The sequence below is a fragment of the Saimiri boliviensis genome, chromosome 13, assembly GCF_048565385.1.
Source record: "Saimiri boliviensis isolate mSaiBol1 chromosome 13, mSaiBol1.pri, whole genome shotgun sequence".
Lineage (NCBI taxonomy): Eukaryota > Metazoa > Chordata > Mammalia > Primates > Cebidae > Saimiri > Saimiri boliviensis.
Genome location: NC_133461.1, coordinates 27207684 through 27215516, shown reverse-complemented (window position 1 = coordinate 27215516; position 7833 = coordinate 27207684). Strand labels below are relative to the sequence as shown.

The following is a 7833-nucleotide window of genomic DNA, read 5'->3' as shown; positions in this document are numbered from 1 at the left end:
TAAGTATCTTAGGTTTTGTGGGTCATATGGCCTTTTCATTACAACTACTCCAACTCTGTTGTTGGAGAGGCAACCAGCCATACACAATGTAAATGAATGAGTGTGTCTATGTTTAAATAAAACTTTATTTTTATTTACAAACATAAACAGCAGACCAGATTTGATCCATTTGCAGATCCCTGATTTAGACTTTAAATAGCATCCACGTGCTCACTTTGGTAGCACAAATACTAAAACTGCAATAATTCAGAAAAGGTTAGTTTGGTCCCTGTGCAAAGATAACAGGAACAATTCAGCAAACACATTGGTCTTTGAAGCAATCTTGCATTGAGCTGTAAAGAGGTGCCACCTGGGGAAGATGCTGGATTTCTAGGCAATTCCAAATAAGGAGCAGTGCTTGGGTGTCATGACTGTGTTTAAGGTGTTGACATGGCTTCTTAGGCTCTGAAATTTGACTCCAAGCATAAGCAAAATAAATAGCCAGGTTCTTGGGAACTGACTCTCAGCAGACACACAGAGTGCTGTGTATGTTAGAATGCCAGTTCACTCCTTTGTAACACAAGTATAGCTGTCAGGTAGACTGGATATTTGTATTCTTTAGTCAATGTCTTTTCTTTCTGTAAGCAAGCAGCATGGGAAGACAACTCATACTTGAACACTGAGAACTAGAATCAGAACTAGAAAGAGAGTTGGATGTTCTAGTGGCTGATGATAGCCAGATGTGTCTGTTTCTACCAAAGGGATGTATCTGCCATGTAGGTTCTGATTATGATACTTTCTCCTTGGACTGCCTCTCTCTGGTACTCCTTTATTCAGCATAATCCCCACACCCTCCATGCTAAATAAAGCTTCAGCTTGGTAGCCAATTTGTCTAAGGTAATGATGTGTAGCCATGTGCTGGTTCATTATGTGATCTCATTTTTAAGTTCTTGGAGAGTTCCTCATTTTTTCCATTGGCTAGTAACTAATAATTTTATATTTTTTGTTGAAAAGTAAAATGTAAAAAGTCTAACCATAAAAAATAAGAAGATATAGGTGAATGTGTAGTATTTTGATAAGAAAGCAGGTTTAAAAGCAAGAGCAACATCAAAAAATCTGATTATTACTAATCAAATCTAATGAATAGAAAGCAGATTATTTTAAAATAAAAACTTCTCCATGTCATAAAAATATGGAACATTAAAATACAAATCAAACACAGGAGAAAATTGGAACAGATGATAAATGAAATCATTAAGAAATCCTAAAATAGCTTTCATATGTAAATAGCTCTAATGAACAAATAAGAATTCCTATAGATAGTTGTGGAAAGGACATGTGCAATTGATTCATGAAAACATGCTAAAAATAGATATTAATAGTTACACATGCTATTAATAGCTAATAATCATACAAAAGACTGTTTGACTTCCAGGGAAATAATAGAAAGGCAAAGGCAAATGGCAGGTGGAGGGGCATTGTAGCAGAGGTAGACAGTGCTCACCAAATGTTCCATGTCCTCTTAATATTTTCAGCCCTTCTTTGCAGTGAGGCTGGGTCATGTGACTGGTTTTGGTCAATGGACTATGAGCAGATGTGACATCTTGGCATCTGGGCCAAGGCAACTAAGAACTAGGGTGCTTCGTCCAGCCCTCTCTACTGCCTGCAGCAGTCCTAGAGTCCACATGTTCCAGATGCTGTAGCTGCAAGATAGAGGAGTGAGAGATAAGCTTTTATGGTGTTAAGCCACCGAAATTTTAGCAATAAGCTTGGTGTGTTATAGAAACAGAGGGAAGGCCAATAGGACTGGACCACAGTGAACTGGGGAGAATATGGCAAAAGATTATGTTGGAGAGAGAGGCAAGAGCTGTGTAGGGAGGGCTGTGTAGATAATGGGAAGAGTCTAAATTCGATTTTTAGTGCAATGGAAAGCAACGTATCAAGAATGTGCCTTAAGAACCTTAAAATTGTCCTTACTCTCTGATCCAGAAATACTCAGAATCTATTCTAAAGATTCCAAGAAAAAATCTGTAATGTAGTCAAAGATTTATATATAGCAGCATTTTTTCTAAATTATAATAGCAAAAGTTGAAAAAGCTTAAATGTCTAAAAATACAGGAATGATTAAAGTGTAATATTGCTATTACCAAACAGATTGTTTTCCTGATGATTTTAAAGACAGAAATTCTTATTTTGCATTCACAGTAGCAAGAAAACTTTAAAACATGTAAAAAGAATGTGGAAGGTCTTTAGTGAAGAAAGGAAAGGCTGATCTGAATAAACGGAGGGAAATACCAAGTTTTTGTATGCAAGAGTTTGATATTGCAAATGTGTTGCTTCTTCCCTATTCAAGTGTCAACCAATATAATTCTAATTAAAATTCCCAGAAAATTTTAACTGAATTTCACAAACTTGAGTCTAAAGTTCATCTAGAGGAAAGAAAAGTTTGAGAAAGAATGAGAATAGTTTTAAAAAAGCACAATGTGAGCACTTATACAGCTGTGGATATTGGCACAATAGAAAAAGTAGAAATTCAGAAAGAGACCTTTGTTTATGTGACAATTTAGAGTATGACAAAACCAGAGTTTCAAGGCAGTGGGAGAAAAACACTATACAATAAATGGGTCTGAAACAATTGAATATCCATTCACATAAAAATGTAGTTAGCTCTGTCCCACATACTATACCCAGAAAAATATTGTGAAGAACTTTTATCTTTTAAAACAACCCAATATGAAAGGAGTAGAAGAAAATTTAGGTGCAAATGGAAGCCACAAGTTTCTAAAGAAGTTAAATATGGAATTACCGTATGACCTAGAAATTCTATTCCTATGTATAAACCCAAAAAAACTAAATCAGGGACTCAAATAGAGCCTTGCACACCAATGTCCGTAGCAGCATTATTCACAGTAACTAAAATGTGGAAACAACCCAAATGTCCATTAACAGATGAATGGACAAACAAAATTTGGTATATACATAATATGGTTTGGATATTTGTCCCCTCCATATCTCATGTTGAAATGTGATTCCCAATGTTATAGGCCGGCCTGATGGGAGGTGTTTGGGTCATGGGGGCAGATCCCTCACCAATAGCTTGTTGTCTCCCCTGTGGTAATGAGTTCATGAAAGATCTGATTGTTTAAAAGAGCCTGGACATCTTCTCCTTGCCCTCTTGTTCCCTCTCTTGCCATGGACACAGCAGCTGTCCTTCCCTTTCACCATGACTAAAAGCTTCCTGGCTCTGCAGAAGCCCAGCAGATGTGGGTGCCATGCTTGTACAGCCTGCAGAACTGTGAGCCAAATAAACCTCTTTTCTTTATAGACTACCCAGCATCAGGTGTTCCTTTATCACAATGTGAATGGACTCACATAATACATACAATGGAGTATCATTCAGCCTTAAAAATTCTGACACATGCTACAACATGGATGAACCTTGAGGAAATTATGCTAAGTGAAACAAGCCAATCGCAAAAAAGCAAATATTGTATTTTTCCACTTATACAAGATCCTTAGAGTAATCAAATTCATAGAGATGGAAAGTAGACCAGTGGTTTCGAAGGGCCGGGAAAGTAGGGAGTTTTTTTTTTTCTTTTAATGAGATGGAGTGCTTCTCTGTTGCCCAGGCTGGAGTGCAGTGGTACTATCTCGGCTCATTGCAACCTCCGCCTCCCATGCTCAAGTGTTTCTCCTGCCTCAGACTTCCAAGTAGCTGGGATTCAGCTGCCCACCACCACACCCGGCTAATTTTGTATTTTTAGTAGAGACAGGGTTTCACCATGTTGGCCAGGCTAGTCTCAAATTCCTGACCTCAAGTGATCCACCCACCTCAGCTTCCCAAAGTGCTGGGATTACAGGTGTGAGCCACCACTCCCAGCCCAGCTATTTTTGTTTAACAGGTACAGAGTTGCATTTTGGGATGATGAAAAAGTTCTAGAAATAGATAGTGGTGATGCTTGTACAACGTGTAAATGTACTTAATGCTGAAATGGTTAAAATGGTAAATTTTAAGTTACATATAGTCAGCACAATAAAATGTAAAAAAACTTTAAAGGACATACACTAGGGGAAAAAGGGTAACCACAAAGTTTAGGGGCTATGTATCAGAGATGAACACTGTTTCATAGTACAGGAGGCTTTGAGAGGCAGAAGTTCCTAGGTCATTGAGAGTGAATAAAAATTGGGGTTGGATACAAATTAAAATCTACAATATATTAATGTAGCTCAGAAAAAAAGCTGAAAAAAGAGAAAAATTTTAAAGAAGTAGTGTGCTTAAGTTTTTTAAAAATGGAAAACAAGCAGATTTCTATTCAATATGACCCACATAAGATATGCAAACAGGGTATTGCAAATGGCTTATGCAATGAGGATTTAGTTACTGGTCAGAAAAGAGAAGAGAGTGAGTCAGAACATTTTTCTAATCACATTCATAATTTGAACATATCAGACGAAATCCTGGCAAACTTGCAACTTCATATTCTTCCCTGAATGAAGATTTAATTACAATCGTAAAATGTCACTTTTACACAAAAAGCCTCAAAGGCAATTACTATCATGGAACAAAAAAGCTGAAGAAATAGTGAATAATCAATAGTATTCCATGCAGACAAGTGCTGATAGAGAACACTGGCATGATTTTCAACACAAAGCATGACAAAGATTTCTATGGCACAATATTTACTGAAAAAAACAAATTTTTCTAAGTTCGCTAGAAATAATTTCAAAATTTAATGCTAGAGTGGCTGATCATGTAAGGTGGATAAGAAATTGTAAAATAAATGATCACTTTCTAGGTGGGAGAATTCAATATGTAATGATTAATTTAACAGGTAATTAAATTAGACAAAATGCCACACATAAAAATTTAAAAGGTATATATTACTTAGTTCTGTCAGATTGTGGCAGGAATGAAATGTTAAACAACTAACATTTATTGTACATACAGTTGAACCAGAAGACAAGAACAAGAAGGTTAAAATAAGTCTTTCTTTCTTTCTTTCTTTTTTTTGAGATGGAGTCTCACTCTGTCACCCAGGCTGGAGTGCAGTGGCACAATCTTGGCTCACTGCAACCTCTGCCTCCTGGGTTCAAGCAATTCTCCTGTCTCAGCCTCTTGAGTAGCTGGGGCAGGCATGTGTCTCTACGCCCAGCTAATTTTTTGTATTTTTAGTAGAGACGAGGTTTCACCATATTGATCATGCTGGTCTTGAACACCTGACCTGGTGATCTGTCCTCCTTGGCCTCCCAAAGTGCTGAGATTACAGGCGTGAGCCACTGCGCCCGGCCTGAAGTGAATATTTCATTGATCCTACACCTGTTGTAAAGAGCACACTTTTTTTTATACTTAATTGAATAATCAAAAAAATATTCTGTGGTTAATAGGCATTAAATTAAGACTGAGGAGGGCAGCGTAAGGCAATGGTGCTGATGTGGTTGCAAAAAAATCCTGGAAAACAAGACTTTGGGTTGAAATATCCAGAACCAATCTTTGTGCCAGGTACTATAAATAGTTAGAATTCATTACTAGGAGAGATGGCCACAACTGTGTCAATTGCAATTACATTTTGGGGGGAATAATTCAGAGACTATGTCTGATAATCTCTTCACCAGCATAAATTGGCATATTTTGAAGAAATTCATATAAAATTTGATCCTGCAATCACTCTCAGATAACATGGTTGGGAAATGTGAAAACAATTAGATTTAATTTAGATACGAAGTAAGATGCATTAGAAGAGTTAGAACAGCAGAAGATTCTCAAATACAGTGATTGTAGACTTTGCAGAAAAAAGTAATATTAAATTTGTACCATAAACATTGTTTACTATGAACTGATGCTTGCAAAAAGTCACAAATCTAAAAGGATCTAAGTTAGCTATTCACTTTTTAAAGGATTAAAAATATCTTAAAAACTTGGAGAAAATACTTCTTCTAAACAAAAATGACATGAGAAATGTGCAATAAAATGATGTTGTAATTAATAGTTATGCATTGCTTGATGATGGGGATATGTTAGGAGAAATGCATTGCTAGGTGATTTCACTGTTGTGCAAGCATCATATTGTGTACTTACACAAACTTAGATGACATGCCTTGCTATGCATCCTGCCTATAAGGTATAGCCTATTGCAACCAGGCTACAAACCTGTACAGCATGTCACTGTATTGAACATCATCGGCGATTGTAACACTATGGTGAGTGTTTGTAGAAAAGGTACAATGCAAATATATAAAAGGTTAAAAACATGGTATGCCTGTATGGGGTACTTATCATGAAAGGAGCCTGAAGAACTGAAAGTTGCTCTAGGCAAGTTAGTGAGGGACAAGTGAGTGAATGCTGAGGCCTAGGACATTACTCACTTTATAAACACTGTAGCCTTATGCCATATTAGACTCAAAAATATTTTACTGCAGACTTTATAAACATTGTAGCCTTATGCTACATTAGACTTACACAAATATTTTTCTTTCTTCAATAGCAAATTACCTTAGCCTACTGTGACTTTTTTACTTTATAAACTTTTACATTTTAACTTTTGACTCTTTTAGAATAACATTTAGCTTAAAACACAAATACCTTTGGGAGGCCAAGGAATTAGAGACCAGCCTGGGCAACACGGCAAGACCCCTTCTCTATAAAAAATACAAAAATTAGTCAGGTGTGGTGGCTTGTACCTGTAGCCCCAGCTACTAGGGAGGCTGAGGTGGGAGGATCAGTCCAGCCTGGGAGGTTGAGGCCTCAGTGAGCCGTGATTGTGCCACTGCACTCAAGCTTGGACAATGGAGTGAGAACCTGTCTCAAATAAATAAATAAATGAATAAATAAAATAAATGAATGAAAGAGAAAACACCCACAGACACATTGTACGGCTGTAAAAATTATTTTCTTTCTTGATATTCTATAAGCTTTTTTCTAAGTAACTGTTTTCTCTTTTTCTACTTTTTTTTTTTTTTTTTTTTTTTTTTTTTTTTTACGATGGAGTCTCACAGTGTCATCCAGGCTGGAGTGCAACGGTGATGCTCTTGGCTCACTGCAACCTCTATCTCCTGGGTTCAAGTGATTCTCCTGCCTCAGGCTTCTGAGTAGCTAGGATTACAGGCATACGCCACCACACTTGGCTCATTTTTGTATTATTAGTAGAGACAGGGTTTCACCATGTTGGCCAGGCTGGTCTCCAACTCCTGACCTCAAGTGATTCACCGGCTTAGGCCTCCCAAAGTGCTTTGATTACAGGTGTGAGCCACTATGCCCAGATCTTTTCTTTCTTTCTTTCTTTTTAATTTTAAACTTTAAAAAATACCATTGTCTTTCACTTTCATATCTTGTCCATTAGAAGGTGTTTTGGGACAATAGCACGCATGGAGCCCTAATCTCCTGTGATAACAATGTCTTCTTCTGAATAACTCCTGAAGAATATGCCTGAGGCTGTTTTATAGGTAATTAAAAAAAATTAGAAGTAGTACATTCTAAATTAACAACAAAAAGTATAGTATAATAAATACACAAACCAGTGACATCGTTGTTTATTAACATTATCAAGCATTATGTACTGCATATAAATGTATGTGCTCCACTTTTAAATGGCCGGCACTGCAGTAGGTGTATTTACACCAGCATCACCACAAACATGTTAGTAATGTATTGTGCTATGACTTTACAATGGGTACAATGTCACTAGGTGGTAGGAATTTTTTAGCTCCATTATAATTTTATAGGGCCATGGTCCCTGGTTGACCAAAATGTCATTAGATAAAGCATGTTTATAAGGCTGGGCCAGGTGTAATCCCAGCACTTTGGGAGGCCAAGGCAGGCGGATTATGAGATCAAGAGATTGAGACCATCCTGGCCAA

The 7833-nt window shown here is 37.0% G+C and overlaps 1 non-coding gene across 1 annotated transcript; it reads left to right on the top strand.

The window, feature by feature from the left end:
• Nucleotides 1-206: 206 nt before the first annotated feature.
• On the top strand, nucleotides 207-313 carry LOC120361713 (U6 spliceosomal RNA). Its single transcript, XR_005577851.1, has one exon. It is a non-coding gene; the product is annotated as a U6 spliceosomal RNA (small nuclear RNA).
• The last annotated feature ends 7520 nt before the right edge of the window (nucleotides 314-7833 follow it).